Source organism: Delphinapterus leucas, chromosome 4, assembly GCF_059928025.1.
Source record: "Delphinapterus leucas isolate spDelLeu-1000000601 "Yukka" chromosome 4, BTC_Dleu_Yukka2, whole genome shotgun sequence".
Taxonomy (NCBI): domain Eukaryota; kingdom Metazoa; phylum Chordata; class Mammalia; order Artiodactyla; family Monodontidae; genus Delphinapterus; species Delphinapterus leucas.
The window spans coordinates 56,438,645-56,455,240 of NC_143132.1; the positions used below are offsets into that span (position 1 = coordinate 56,438,645).

The following is a 16,596-nucleotide window of genomic DNA, read 5'->3' on the forward strand; positions in this document are numbered from 1 at the left end:
CCTACATGAGAATCAATCGAAGAAGACAGTACCAATACCATTTTATTTTTGAAGTTTTCTTTTTTCTTTTCTTTTCTTTTTTTGGCTGCACCCCAGGTGGCCTATGGGATCTTAGTTCCCTGGCCAGGGATCAAACCCAGGCCCCCTGCAGTGGAATTGTGGAGTCCTAACCACTGGACTGCCAGGGAATTCTCCCAATATCATCTTTACAGCAAGGAAACTGGGGAATAAAAATCTGTTTTCCTCCTAAATTAAAAAAAAATGCATAAACATGTTTTGTGGACAATTTAAGAAACAATATAGGAACAACCAAACTTTAGAGTCGGGATTTGACTGTGTTAGATAAATCCCATCTCTGCTGGTTTCCAGTGATTTGGCCATGCTGTATGTTTTAAACTCTGAGTCTCAATATTTTTATCTGAATATTGGGATAATAATAACCATCTAATACAGCCATTAATTATATTTGCAATGCACTCAATCTTGTGCCTGGCATAAACTAACTGCTCAATGAATGATAGTTATTATTATTTTTGAGTTATAGTGGTTGAGCATAAAACAAACTGTTTTATTATATGCCAGTGAGATTTATTTAAGTTAGCCTCAAATATTGGATAGCAGGAACTCTAGTTGTTTCTTTTCCCCCTGCCATCTAGGCAGGTCCATTGGCAGGAAAGTATCATGTTCTGTATTTTAACAACAAATCTTTGGGGCAAGGTTCTTGCTTCTACCTCTTGATAGAAATGCGAAGTCAAATTTTTATAAAATAAGTTACTAAAATTCCTTTTTGCCTTCAATAACTATATATTGGAGTTCCCTTCCAGTATTTAAAGCATTTGGGGGAAGGCCTTTATTTTATTTATTTATTTTTTTGCGGTATGTGGGCCTCTCACTGTTGTGGCCTGTCCCGTTGCGGACGGAGCACAGGCTCCGGACGCACAGGCTCCGCGGCCATGGCTCACGGGCCCAGCCCCTCCGCGGCATGTGGGATCCTCCTGGACCGGGGCACGAGCCCGTGTCCCCTGCATCAGCAGGCGGACTCCCAACCACTGCGCCACCAGGGAAGCCCGGGAAGGCCTTTAATTTTTACCCTGATCTGAGAACTTTAAATAGGGATGAAATTCTAAATAAATCTAAGTGACAATTTGACAGTAAGACAGGACATTTCTCTCTACCTAAGCTGCTCTTGACAATGGACACTTAACCAGGCTAATCAAATGTGACGTGTATTATCAAAATTAGTAAGGCATGAAAAACCTTTATCATATCATTCATTACATTGCCCATTTGAAAATATGATCTCTTGTGCTTTCTTATGCATATGGCTGATTTGCTTTGCTGTGCAACAGAAACTAACATGGTATTGTGAAGCAATTATACTCCAATAAAGATCTATTTTTAAAAAAAAAAAGAATGGTCACTTGGTGTTCCCTCTGCAAAGTGAGGGTTTTAGGTTTTTAGGAGAATGTTTAATGGTCCAGGATTTGCCAGTCCCTGTGGAAGTCCTTTTATGTTCATGTTTGCAAAAGAGCTACTGACCTCTTGCATAATTAGAGTTCTTTATCTTCTACTGTTTTTAACTTGGACAGTTTGTAAATAATTTAGTGCTACTTTCTCCAAAGGTTATATCCTTTCCCAAGTTTATTTCCATGGTGGTCTTATTTAATCCTTATTAAGAAGAGAGAACTCACTGATATCCATTGTAGGGATGAGTTAATTAAGGCAAAGAGGATATGCAAGTATTTCCAGATTTACTCATAGTCTGATCCTCTTTTCCTTTTGTATTTAACAAATACAGCTATTAAATCATATATATATATATACACACACATATATCCAAGTTAGTGTATTATATTTCTTTTTATTTTAAGCTTTGTTTTGTTTTTCATTTCCAGGTGCGTTTTCAAATTAACCTCTCATTTTGTCATAAAGTCATTCACTTTTGTAATTAGTCATTATGCAATGGTGCTTGTCCTGTTTATGTCTCACTTTTTATAATTTACCAAGGGATTTCCAGCTAACGAAACCTCAGTCAGCTCATTTTATGGTTTAGGAAAAATGCAGATTTCATCTAATTGGTGAACCAATGTCTGTTTATTAGATAACCTCATGAAGTGCAGAATCTAAGGAATAACTTTTTTAAACCAGAGACTTGCCAGTTTGAATAAAAATGCTTCTATGGGCATTTGGAAATAAAATGCAACTTTGGCTTGGTAATTGTAGCTTGACAGATCAGTTACTAAATTCCAGCACACAGGGAATTCTAAAGGTGAATTGTCAACTTGCTACAAGGTTTTCAACCAGGGTCCATAACAGGTGTATGCAAGTCCACAAATGTCAGGATTTGGCAGATATTGCTTGATAAGATTGTATTGGGAGACTTCCCTGGTGGTGCAGTGGTTAAGAATCCACCTTCCAATGCAGGGGACGTGGGTTCGATCCCTGGTCAGGGAACTAAGATCCAACATGCTGTAGGGCAACTAAGCCCACGCACCGCAGCTACTGAGCTTGCGTGCCACAACTAGAGAGAAGCCTGTGCACTGCAAAGAAAGATCCCACATACTGCAATGAAGATCCCGCTTGCTGCAACTAAGACCTGATGCAGCCAAATAAATAAATAAAATTTTTTAAAAAAAGAATGACAGATGATGTTTAAAAACAAGATGGTATTGGGTTTTGAAAGACTGGGTAAAAATACGTGATAATATATAGTTCTGGTGTTTCCCAGTGGTTGCTAGACCTATGTGTACAAAATTATCTTTACTAACTTAATAAATAAAAATACATTTGACCCTTGAACAATGTGGGTGTGAGAGGGACCGACCCCTTGTGCAGTCGAAAATCCATATATAACTTGACTCCCCCAAAACTTGACTACTAATAGCCAACTGTTGACCGGAAGCCTTACTGATAAACAGTCTGTGAACACATGTTTTGTATGTTACATGTATTATATACAGTATTCTTACAATAAAGTAAGCTAGAGAGAAGGAAATGTTATTAAGAAAATTATAAGGAATAGAAAATGCCCTTATTGTACTGTACTGTATTTAGCGATACCATAGGTTTATGTCATCTGTTTACAAGATGAATCATCTGTTAGTACCTACCTCATTATTATTATTATTTTTTTTTTGTGGAGGCATTGAAACCTCTTGATTTATTCAGATTATTTAACATACAATGATGCAACTGTGACCCCAAAGTGTGCAAAGTTAAAACCTTCAGCTGCAGCTGAGAGGAGAGGACAGGAATGGTACACCTGGGCACGGGGGTGAATCAGGGCCAGGGATGGGGCGGCCTGAGGAGCAGGGCCTGGATAGTCCAGGGCCAGGGGAAGGGGGCAGAGACCTTCCTCTGGCCTAGGTCAGGAACCCAGAAGTGCCACATGGCTGAGGGGGCAGCAGCCCAGGAAGGGGCCAGAGGCAGGGCCAGGAGAGCACCATTTCTGGGGTGGGGCTAGGGAGGGAGGTGCCCTATAGGAGAAGCCGGGGGGGCCACCTGTCCCGGGGTGGGAGCCGAGCTGGAGCAGACTGCAATGAGAAAGACCTGAGGCAGGCGCAGGGCTTGAGAGCCTAGGCTGGCTGGGCTCAGGGGAACTGAAGAAGGAGGAACCTGGGGGGGCTCCCAGGGCAGCCCGGCCTGGGAGCAGTCCTGAACCTGTGGCGGAAGCCCAGAGAGGGGCCACAGAGCCTCAGGGCCTCCCCTCCTGTCTCCCTGGAAAGGTGCTGGGTAACCAGTAGTGCAAATCTGTGGACATCTCAGTTATGGAGGGAGGCTGTGCCCAAAGAGGGACCCTGGGACACAAGCCCTCTGCCGCCTTGGCCTCCACCACCGTCCTCAGTACAGCCGCTTCTTGTAAGAGTGCAGGCCGTGGACACCACCCTTCATCTGAGCTGACATGGCCTGCTTCTCAAACTTGAGCTCTCCTGAGTACATGGACCTCAGCACAGACAGGCTACGGGCACCAAAATCGTGGCAGCCGTGCTGGATCCCACTGTGAGGTAGGGCACGAACTTCTGAATGGAGGCTTTGTCCTGGATGGAGCGTGCGATGCCCTGCGTGACCTTCACCTTATCTCCCTCGCTGAAGTAGCGCTTCTGGCTGCTGCTGCTCTTCTCCATGGCGTCCAGCGAGCCCATACCCCGGTACTTCTTGAGCCTCACGCCATCCGAGAAGAAGTACTCTCCAGGGGCCTCCGTGGTGGCGGCAAGCAGGGAGCCCATCATCACTGTGGAAGCTCCAGGGGCCAGGGCCTTGACCACATGCTCCACGGTCTGGATGCCACCATCGGCTATGACTGGCACCCCGAAGCGCCGGGTGTACTCAGCCACCTTGTATGTGGCAGTGCCCTGGGGCCGACGACAGGACATCACTTCTTGGGTGATGCAGATGGAGCCACAGCCCATGCCCACACGCAGCCCATCCACACCAGCGTCAATCAGGTTCTTGGCCTGAGCTGCTGTCACATTTCCCCCAGTCACCTGGAGGTGGGGGTACTTCTGCTTGATGTGGTGCACCATGGCGATCTGATACACAGAGTCCCCTTGGGATGAGTTCAGCACTATGATGTCGGCACTCGCCTGGGTGAGCAGGTCCAGGTGGTATTTGTCATCCTCATGGGTACCCATGGCCGCCCCACACAGCACCTGCTTGTGGGAATCCTTGGAAGCCAGAGGGTAGTCCTGGTTCTTCTTCAGGTCGGTGCGGGCAATGATGGCCACTAGTTCGTCTTGATCATTGACAATGGGCAGCTTCCCTTTCTTGCTGTGCTGCAGGATCTCATTTGCCTCTTTCCGTGTCATACCCACTAGAGCCACCACCAGCTCATTCCACAGTGTCATCACCTCACTGAGGAGGGTGTGTGGTCCTTCTCGGTGAGGGAGTCGATGTCTTGGGAGGTGACGAGGCCCACCAGCTTGCTGGTGCCCGTCTCAGTGATGGGGATGCCGGAGAAGCCATGCTGGATCTTGGCCTCCAGCGCCTCGCCCACGGTGTGTGAGGGACTCAGCACCACAGGCGTGATGAAGCTCTGTTCAAACTTCTTGACCTTCTGGACCTCGTTGGCCTGGAACTCTGGAGTGCAGTTGTGGTGAATGAAACCGATACTGCCCATCAGAGCCATTGCGATGGTCATGTCAGCCTCTGTCACAGTGTCCATGGGGGAGGAGATGAGTGGCGTCTTCAGCATGATCTTCCAAGTCAGGGCTGAAATCAGGTCCACCTCATCAGCTGTGAAGTCTATGAATCCTCGGAGAATCAGGAAATCTCTGGGAAGAGAGGAAAGTGAATATTACTGGGTGAGGAGGGGTTCCTGAAAAGGGAAGGGTCTGCCACTCCAGGGGAAGCATCACAGGGGGTGGGGAGAGGACTGAACCATCCTCATGCCCCCTGCTAGCATCTTGTCGACTGTAGCTCCCGTTATTGTCTTAAATGATACAAAAAACTGTAGATGTTATATGTACTACTAACACTAGACATCAGAAATGAAATAAATTGGAATTCCCTGGTGGTCGAGTGGTCAGGACTCCGAGCTTCCACTGCAAGGGGCACTTTTTTGATCCCTGGTCGGGGAGCTAAGATTAGGCATGCTGTGTGGCACGACCAAAAAAAAAACAATGAAAAAAAAATAATGTGAAAAAGAAATTCATATTTATTTACAGGTATAATGATTCTTGCATTGATAATGAAGAAGCAGCTACATGATTGCTTTATGGTAGCCTAGTAATTTACACAGTTGCTTCATGGTAGCCTAGCACATACACTAATGAATTAATAATCTGTAAGTGTTTATGTGCATAAGTTTTGATAAATTTAACTTTTTAATAATGGATATGTGTATATTTTATGGCAGTAAATGATAAAATAGGCTAGTTCCTACATATATTTTATGCATTTGTGACATACTTAATTTTTTCTTAATTTTTTGATATTTTAGGCTATATAGTTTGTCTATGAATTTTTTTCAAATTGTCTCAAATATCCAAGAAATTTTCCAATATATTTATTGAAAAAAATCTGTATATAAGTAAGCCCATGCTGTTCAAACCTGGGTGGTTCAAGGTTCAGCTGTATTTGGGAGGAAGTGAGATTTATCAGAAACAAAGTTGATTTGCCTCCTCTAGATGCTGAGTTGATATGGAACGATTTAGCGCTCTCTCTCTCTCTCTCTCTCTCTCTCTCTGTGTGTGTGTGTATGTATGTATGCATCATGTCTTATTTCTCTCATTTATAAAATTCTGGCTACTTTTATGTTTTAATGTAGCATGGTATGGAAGAGAGCTGTACAATCGAATTTTCTATGATGATAGTAGCCACTAGGCTCCTGTGGCTATTGAACTGTGGCTAATGCAAATGAGTAACAGAATTTTAAATTAAATTAAATGTTAATTAGTTTAAATCTGAATAGCCATCTGTGACTAATGGCTACTGTATTGGACAGTGCCATTTTAGGCACTGACATACCAGCAGTGCTCCCAATACAGTGAGAACTGCTAGGTTAACATGTATTGTAGGGGAATGGCTACTAAACACTGCTATTTCAGGTGTGAAACAACAAAATTCTCTGCTCTCTTACCCCAAGATAAATATTACCTGTATCATTGACTTGATCAGTATCATGTGTTGTATCAACTCTTTCATTTTCTGTCTTTTCTCTGTAAGAATGGCTAGCCTTGACTTCACTGTATTTCTTCTTCATTTAGCCCATGTTTCTTGAGCACCTGTTATGTCTCGGTGCTGGGTATGCAACGGTGAATAAGAATGATCAGGTCCCTGTTCCCACAGGGAAGGGCTAGCTTGTCTACTCCCTAATCTCAATCTTCCCCCTCCCCATGTCCCCAGCCTCTGGGATAGTAACAACTGGACATACTGCTAAATGAACAAATAAAAGAGTATTTCTGGATTATTCCTTTGAGATTCATTGTTTCTAGACTGTATGAGGAAGTTAATTGATCTTTTATGCTTCTACTGTCCTTTAGATTCTTCCTTTGTTCACTTTTTCCCTTCAACCAATTGAGTGCTTTGGTAGGGCAGCCTTGTCCAAATTGAAGTTGCTGAAAATAAATAGAATTATCCTTCCATCATGCTATTTTTTTCTTCTTTACCTCTTGGTCTTTTTTTCTTATTTTCCACATTAAATTTGAGATAAGAGTTGAGGAAGGGGACAGATGGCCAAGCAGAGGACTCATGGGCAGGGTTGTGAGGTATACAACTCCAGTCCTTCTCTCTCTAATTTACTCTCTTTTCCCTTCAAGCCATGGATACATGACTGACTTTTCCCTTCATGTTCTTTCTATTAGAAGACTGTTCCCCAATATTCCCAACACTTGCCTCTTTCTACTCTAAAAAATTGTCTTACTTTCCTTTGAATGACAGGTCAACATAAAAGAAAACTAGAAGTCAACCTTGAGGTCATTCATTATAAAGTTTACATTCTTTTTTTTTTTTTTTTTTTTTTTGCATTACGCGGGCCTCTCACTGCTGTGGCCTCTCCCGTTGCGGAGCACAGGCTCCGGACGCGCAGGCTCAGCGGCCATGGCTCACCGGGCCCAGCCGCTCCGCGGCATGTGGGATCTTCCTGGACCGGGGCACGACTCCGTGTCCCCTGCATCGGCAGGCGGATTCTCAACCACTGTGCCACCAGGCAAGGCCCCTAAAGTTTACATTCTTGATTGACCTCATACTCTTAAAACATTCCTCTAATCAACTTAACATTTTTAGTAAATGCCCTATAGGAGTTTTCTTCTGTACTTTTTTGACTTTGTGGTGATTATCAATGTAGATATTTAACAAGATCTGCAGGAAATCTATATTGGTTCCAATAGGAGCACCTTTATTTTGTTTGGAAGAACAATTGTTCTGTGGTGGTCAAATATACTCAAAATAACTATACCATCAAAAGTCAATCTCGGGCTTCCCTGGTGGCGCAGTGGTTGAGAGTCCACCTGCCGATGCAGGGGATACGGGTTCGTGCCCCGGTCTGGGAAGGTCCCACATGCCGCAGAGTGACTGGGCCCGTGAGCCGTGGCCGCTGAGCCTGCGCGTCCAGAGCCTGTGCTCCGCAACGGGAGAGGCCACAACAGTGAGGGGCCCGCGAACCCAAAAAAAAAAAAGTCAATCTCGATTCCATTTAAAAATCAAATTTGAAACTGCAATCACATTTTTAATAACCTCACTCCAGAGGCTCTGTATTTTTTCGTGAGCGTGGGGATCTATCCAGGAGGTCGATCTGCTTACTGCATACCTGGTTTTGAATTGTTCATAGGATTAGGAGGCTTTCAGTCATGTGCCAGAAAGCTAACTGCTTTCTTTCCTATTGCTTCTGTAACAAAGTATCCCAAACTCAGTGGCTTAAAGCAACACACATTTATTCTCTTACAGTTCGGGAGGTCAGATGTCCAAAAATTAATCTTGGGCTAAAATCAAGGCATCAGGAGGCTTGCGTTCCTTCTGGATGCTCTTGGGGAGAATTGGTTTTATTGTCTTTTCTAGCTTCTAAAGGCTGACCACATTCCTTGGCTTGTGGCCCTGCATCAATCCTACCTCTGCCTCTGTTGTCATATCTCCTCTCTGATCCTGACCCTCCTGCCTTCCTCTTAAGAAGCCTTTGTGATTATGTTGGGCCCACATGCATAATCCAGGATAATCTCCCACTGTCAAAATGTTTAACTTAATCACATCTGAAAAATCACTTTTATCGTGTAAAGCAACATATTCACAGGGATTAGGATGTGGGCATCCTTGGGAACCCATATTATGTTAGCCATATCAACTCTAACTTAAAAAAAGAAAGGACACATTTGCTGCAGAGCCTCATTTGTTCTTTTGACATGTCCCCATCCTTTTTTTTTTTTTTTGTCCCCAACCTTTTTTAAGCACTTCCTTACCTTTTGGGTAGCCGTGACTCTTGATATCAGAGTTGTGTAAACGTTCTTTATTTTTTTTTTAGTTTTGTGGCTGCACCCCGTGGCTTGTGAGATGTTAGTTCCCCAACCAGAGATTGAACCTGGGCCTGGCAGTGAAAGTGCCGAGTCCTGACCACTGGACCACCAGGGAATTCCCAAGGTTCTTTAAATCATTAAGAGTGGCTGAAGGAACTGCAAACTTGGGTGCTAAGGTGCAAATTCAAACTAAGAAGGCTCTTGTTACTGATTTTCACCTTGTATTTAATGCAGACATTAGGAGAACATTTCTTTTGCTAAAGGACAGCTGCTTTTCCTTCTACAACTCCAAACTCTACATACTTCTTTTTAAATTTTTAAGTCTCAGCCTCATAGTCACTCAATCTCTTCCGATCCAAGTGGATGAAAGATACAGTGTCCCTTGTTTCCTTTCTCTCCCTCATCTTCCACATCCAATCTCTCAGAAATTTCTTTAATTTTTGCCTCCAAAATATCTATTGAATTTGGTCTATTCCTCCCATCCCTGCTGCCACCATCCTTGTCCAAGTGCCCATGATCTCTCAGCAGAACTTCTAGAATAGTCTCCCAAAAGGCCTCTCTGCTTCCATAGTTGTCTATCTCCAATCCATTTCCAAAGAACAAGTATAGTGATTAAAAATTTAATATATGTATGTATGTGTACATATCTACAACTTTATATCTGGATGTGTGAATCTGGTTATGTCACTTCCCAACTTAAAACATTTTCCGAAGGTTTACTTTGTACTTAGGGGAAAAAAAAATCTGAATCCTTTATAATAAACTACAGACTCCCTGCTGACCTCTTCAACCTTATCTCCTCGTTCCTTGACTACCATGTCCCTATCAACCTGGACATCTTTAATGTTTCAGAGATGCCCAGCTGTAATCCACACTGGGGACATCTATTTGTACAGGTGACTCTCTTTTCCTGAAGCTCTTTTACTTCCTGTTTTCAATGACTAACTCCTTTCCATCCCTTCAGTTTCAGTTCAAGTGATACCTGATCAGCACCACTTTCTAATACTTTCATTTGTGTTAAGTCCCCACTTTTCTGTCACTGAAATTCCCCCCACGGAAATTTTTACAGTTTGAAAATTTATATTTATTTATTAGTTATCTTGACTATTCTTTCTCTTTCTCATTGGCTTGTAAACTCTGAGAGGAGGGTACCACGTTTATTTTATTCCCAGAATGACTGGTGCTTAGCATGGTGCCTTGCATATGATAATTATTCAAGAAATATTTGTTGAAAAAATGAATTAAATATAGAATAAATATTTGGGTAACTGGTAAAATATCTTTTTAGGACTTTATTTTTGTGAGTTGAGAATCACAGTGTTCAAGCAAGATGTGTTGCTAACTGGGAGAGTGAGAAACCAGTTTAAAGGTATACAATGTAGTTCAAGGTACTTTCTTCTGTGGTACGTGGGCCTCTCACTGTTGTGGCCTCTCCCGTTGTGGAGCACAGGCTCCGGCCGCGCAGGCTCAGCGGCCATGGCTCATGGGCCCAGCCGCTCTGCAGCATGTGGGATCTTCCCAGACCAGAGCACGAACTGTGTCCCCTGCATCGGCAGGCGGACTCTCAACCACTGTGCCACCAGGGAAGCCCCAAAGTACTTTTTAATTAAATATTAAATGCCACAACTTGTTTCACTTTGGTAGAAAACAGGCCAAGGAGTAAGAGTTTGTTTATAATTAAAATAACACCGAAAATAGCATTTTGATTAAAATTTGAGAAAGTTAAGATCTAATGTATAACCAAAATGAAAGATATTCAAAATGCTTATAAGAAAATCAAAACAAAGCAAATAAATAACATAAGCAAGTAAAAGAAACAAAAGCAAAACCAAAAGCTCTCTATTAACAAAGGAGGATGGTAGTGGGGTGGGGAGCACTTCTTTTTCTCTAAAATTGTCAACTACTGCAAAAAAAGCATGTTTACTAAAACTTTTTCAGGGCTATGTTAAGGATTCAATAATATTGAAAAACAATGGCAAATGTGCTTAGTTTGCTTTGGTCTCCTGATTATTTTAGTAGGGGTGATTTTTAGGGTATTATAAGTCGTCTTCAGGAAGGCAGTTAGAGGCCTGGGTGCTACTGGTATATAATAGAAACAAATCCTTGTGTACGGAGGGAAAAACTTTACTATAGCTTAAGGTCAAACTAGAGCTGGAATATAGATTGAAAAGCCCAGTTTATAACACCAAAAGTAGGGACTGTGTGCCATAATAATTGAACTTCTGACAAAGTGAAAGTTACTTCAGGAGAGAAATATAGAAAAAGTTGACTTTATTCTTTAATAAATGTGAAACATAAAGCATATAAAAACTTAAATTCTAAGTATCATTTTAATGTTCAAAGACTATATAATATGTTTGTGTGTTTCTTAATGGAGTGTACATTTAATAGCTAAACATACTGAAATTCTTATGGGAATATTTATTTCTTACTAATTAAAAAATGCATTGGTCCATTGGTTTTATCCTATGGGTTCTCTTACTTTTTATTTACGGCATGAACTATCTTGGTGGCTCATTTTTTTTTTTTTTTTAACATCTTTATTGGAGTATAATTGCTTTACAGTGGTGTGTTAGTTTCTGCATTATATCAAAGTGAATCAGCTATACATATACATATATCCCCATATCTCCTCCCTCTTTTGTCTCCCTCCCACCCTCCCTATCCGACCACTCTAGGTGGTCACAAAGCACTGAGCTGATCTCCCTGTGCTATGCAGCTGCTTCCCACTAGCTATCTATTTTACATTTGGCAGTGTATATATGTCCATGCCACTCTCTCACTTCGTCCCAGCTTACCCTTCCTCTCCCCGTGTCCTCAAGTCCATTCTCTATGTCTGCATCTTTATTACTGTCCTGCCCTTAGGTTCTTCAGAATGATTTTTTTTTTAATTTTAGAATTTAATTTATTTTTTTATACAGCAGGTTCCTACTAGTTATACATTTTACACACATCAGTGTATACATGTCAATCCCAATCTCCCAATTCATCACACCACCACGCCGCCACCACTTTCCCCCATTGGTGTTGATACGTTTGTTCTCTCCATCTGTGTCTCTATTTTTGCCCTGCAAACCGGTTCATCTGTACCATTTTTCTAGGTTCCACATACATGTGTTAATATACGATATTTGCTTTTCTCTTTCTGACTTACTTCACTCTGTATGACAGTCTCTAGGCCCATCCACGTCTCTACAAATGCCCCAGCTTCATTCCCTTTTATGGTTGGGTAATATTCCATTGTATATATGTGCCACATCTTCTATATCCATTCACCTGTCGATGGACACTTAGGTTGCTTCCATGTCCTGGCTATTGTAAATAGAGCTGCAATGAACATTGTGGTACATGACTCTTTTTGAAATATGGATTTCTCAGGGTATATGCCCGGTAGTGGGATTGCTGGGTTGTATGGTAGTTCTATTTTTAATTTTTCAAGGAACATCCATACTGTTCTCCATAGTGACCATATCAATTTACATTCCCACCAATGGTACAAGAGGGTACCCTTTTCTCCACACCCTCTCCAGCATTTATCGTTTGTAGATTTTTTGATGGTGGCCATTCTGACTGGTGTGAGGTGATACCTCATTGTAATTTTGATTTGCATTTCTCTAATGATTAGTGATGTTGAGCATTCTTTCATGTGTTTGTTGGCAATCTGTATATCGTCTTTGGAGAAAGGTCTATTTAGGTCTTCTGCCAATTTTTGGGTTGGGTTGTTTGTTTGTTTGATATTGAGCTGCATGAGTTGCTTGTAAATTTTGGAGATTAATCCTTTGTCAGTTGCTTCATTTGCAAATACTTTCTACCATTCTGAGGGTTGTTTTTTCGTCTTGTTTATGGTTTCCTTTGCTGTGCAAAAGCTTTTAACTTTCATTAGTTCCCATGTGCTTATATATATATTTTTATATCCATTTCTGTAGGAGGTGGGTCAAAAAGAATCTTACTGTGATTTATATCATAGAGTGTTCTGCCTATGTTTTCCTCTAAGAGTTTGTTAGTGTCTGGCCTTACATTTAGGTCTTTAATCCATTTTGAGTTTATTTTTGTGTATGGTGTTAGGGAGTGTTCTAATTTCATTCTTTTACATGTAGCTGTCCAGTTTCCCCAGGACCACTTATTGAATAGGCTCTCTTTTCTCCATTGTATATTCTTGCCTCCTGTGTTTCAAAGATAAAGTGACCATATGTGCGTGGGTTTATCTCTGGGCTTTCTGTCCTGTTCCATTGTTCTATATTTCTGTTTTTGTGCCAGTACCATACTGTCTTGATTACTGTAGCTTTGTATTATAGTCTGAAGTCAGGGAGCTTGATTCCTCCAGCTCTGTTTTTCTTTCTCAAGATTGCTTTGGCTATTCGGGGTCGTCTGTGTTTCCACCCAAATTGTGAAATTTTTTGTTCTAGTTCTTTGAAAAATGCCATTGGTAGTTTGATAGGTATTGCATTGACTCTGTAGATTGCTGTGGGTAGTATAGTCATTTTCACAATGTTGATTTTTCCAGTCCAAGAACATGGTATTTCTCTCCATCTGTTTGTATCGTCTTCACTTTCTTTCATCAGTGTCTTATAATTTTCTGCATACAAGTCTTTTGTCTCCTTAGGTAGGTTTATTCCTAGGTACTTTATTCTTTTTGATGCAGTGGTAAATGGGAGTGTTTTCTTGATTTCTCTTTCAGAGTTTTCATCATTAGTGTATAGGAATGCAAGAGATTTCTGTGCATTAATTTTGTATCCTGCTACTTTACCAAATTCATTGAGTAGCTCTAGTAGTTTTCTGGTAGCATCTTTAGGATTCTCTACGTATGGTGTAATGTCATCTGCAAACAGTGACAGCTTTACTTCTTCTTTTCCAATTTGGATTCCTTTTATTTCTTTTTCTTCTCTGATTGCTGTGGCTAAAACTTCCAAAGAAATGTTGAATAATAATGGTGAGGGTGGACAACCTTGTCTTTTTCCTGATCTTAGAGGAAATGATTTCAGTTTTTCACCATTGAGAATGATGCTGGCTGTGGGTTTGTCATATATGGGCTTTATTATGCTGAGGTAAGTTCCCTCTATGCCTACTTTCCAGAGGGTTTTTGCCATAATTGGGTGTTGAATTTTGTTGAAAGCTTTTTCTGCATCTGTTGAGATGATCATATGGTTTTTCTCCTTCAACTTGTTAATATGGTTTATTATATTGATTGTTTTGGGTATATTGAGGAATCCTTGCACTCCTGGGATAAACCCCACTTGATTATGGTGTATGATCCTTTTAATGTGCTGTTGGATTCTGTTTGCTAGTATTTTGTTGAGGATTTTTGCATCTATGTTCATCATTGATACTGGCCTGTAGTTTTCTTTCTTTGTGACACCTTTGTCTGGTTTTGGGATCTGGGTGATGGTGGCCTCGTAGAATGAGCTTGGGAGTGTTCCTCCCTCTGTTATATTTTGGATGAGTTTTAGAAGGATAGGTTTCAGCTCTTCTCTAAATGTTTGATAGGATTCATCTGTAAAGCCATCTGGTCCTGGACTTTTGTTTGTTGGAAGATTTTTAATCACAGTTTCAATTTCAGTGCTTGTGATTGGTCTGTTTATATTTTCTATTTCTTCCTGGTTCAGTCTTGGAAGGTTGTGCTTTTCTAAGAATTTGTCCATTTCTTCCAGGTTGTCCATTTTATTGGCATATAGTTGCTTGTAGTAATCTCTCATGATCCTTTGCATTTCTGCAGTGTCAGTTTTCCCTTCTCCTTTTTCATTTCTAATGCTATTGATTTGATTTTTCTCCCTTTTTTTCTTGATGAGTCTGGCTAATGGTTTATCAATTTTGTTTATCTTCTCTAAGATCCAGGTTTTAGTTTTATTGATCTTTGCTATTGTTCCCTTCATTTCTTTTTCATTTATTTCTGATCTGATCTTTATGATTTCTTTCCTTCTGCTAACTTTGGGTTTTTTTTTCTTGTTTCTCTAATTGCTTTAGATGTAAAGTTAGGTTGTTGATTTGAGATATTTCTTGTTTGTTGAGGTAGGATTGTATTGCTATAAACTTCCATCGTAGAACTGCTTATGTTTCATCTCATATGTTTTGGGTCATCGTGTTTTCTTTTTTTTTTGCGGTACGCGGCCTCTCACTGTTGTGGCCTCTCCCGTTGCGGAGCACAGGCTCCGGATGCGCAGGCTTAGTGGCCATGGCTCACGGGCCCAGCTGCTCCGCGGCATGTGGGATCTTCCCGGACCGGGGCACGAACCCGTGTCCCCTGCATCGGCAGGTGGACTCTCAACCACTGCGCCACCAGGGAAGCCCAAGGTCATCGTGTTTTCGTTGTCATTTGTTTCTAGGTATTTTTTGATTTCCTCTTTGATTTCTTCAGTGATCTCTTGGTTATTTAGTAGTGTATTGTTTAGCCTCTATGTATTTATATTTTTTACAGATTTTTTTCCTGTAAGTGTCATCTTGTCTTTTAGCATTGTGGTCGGAAAAGATACTTGATTGGGACATCCCTGTTGACCCAGTGGTTAAGAATCTGCCTGCCAATGCAGGGGGCATGGTTTCAAGCGCTGGTCCGGGAAGATCCCACATGCCACAGAGAAACTAAGCCCTTGCACCACAACTACTGAGCCTACGTGATGCAACTACCAAAGCCCATGAGCCTAGAGCCCATGCTCCACACCAAGAGAAGCCATTTCAGTGAGTAGCCTGCGCACCACAACGGAGAGTAGCCCCTGCTAACCGCAACCAGAGAAAACCTACGCACAGCAATGAAGAACCAATGTAGGCAAAAATAAATAAATAAATAAATATATTAAAAAATATATATATATACTTGATACAATTTCAATTTTCTTAATTTTACCAAGGCTTGATTTGTAACCCAAGATATGATCTATCCTGGAGAATGTTCCATGAGCACTTGAGAAGAAAGTGTATTCTACTATTTTTGATAGGAATATCCTATAAATATCAATTAAGTCCATCTTGTTTAATGTGTCATTTAAAGCTTGTGTTTCCTTATTTATTTTCATTTTGGATGATCTGTCCATTGGTGAAAGTGGGGTGTTAAAGTCCCCTGTTAAGATTGTGTTACTGTCGATTTCCCCTTGTATGGTTGTTAGCGTTTGCCTTATGTTATTGAGGTGCTCCTATGTTGGGTGCATAAATATTTACAATTGTTATATCTTCTTCTTGGATCGATCCCTTGATCATTATGTAGTTTCCTTCTTTGTCTCTTCTAATAGTCTTTATTTTAAAGTCTATTTTGTCTTATATGAGAATTGCTAGTCTAGCTGTGTTTTGATTTCCATTTGCACGGAATATCTTTTTCCATTGTCTCACTTTCAGTCTGTATGTGTCCCTAGGTCTGAAGTGGGCCTCTTGTAGACAGCACATATATGGGTCTTGTTTTTGTATCCATTCAGCCAGTCTGTGTCTTTGGGTTGGAGCATTTAATCCATTTACATTTAAGGTAGTTATCAATATGTATGTTCCTTTTACCATTTTCTTAATTGTTTTGGGTTTTATTTATTGTAGGTGTTTTACTTCTCTTGTTATTATAGGTCTTTGGGTTTGTTATTGTAAGTCTTGTAGGCCTAGAGAAGTTCCTTTAGCCTTTGTTTTAAAGCTGGTTTGGTGATGTTTAATTCTCTTAGCTTTCACTTGTCTGTAAAGGTTTTAA

The 16,596-nt window shown here is 41.1% G+C and overlaps 1 pseudogene; it reads right to left on the reverse strand.

Moving 5' to 3' along the window:
• Positions 1-3,756: 3,756 nt before the first annotated feature.
• LOC111171790 (inosine-5'-monophosphate dehydrogenase 1 pseudogene) lies at positions 3,757-5,287 on the reverse strand (annotated as a pseudogene).
• Positions 5,288-16,596: the final 11,309 nt, after the last annotated feature.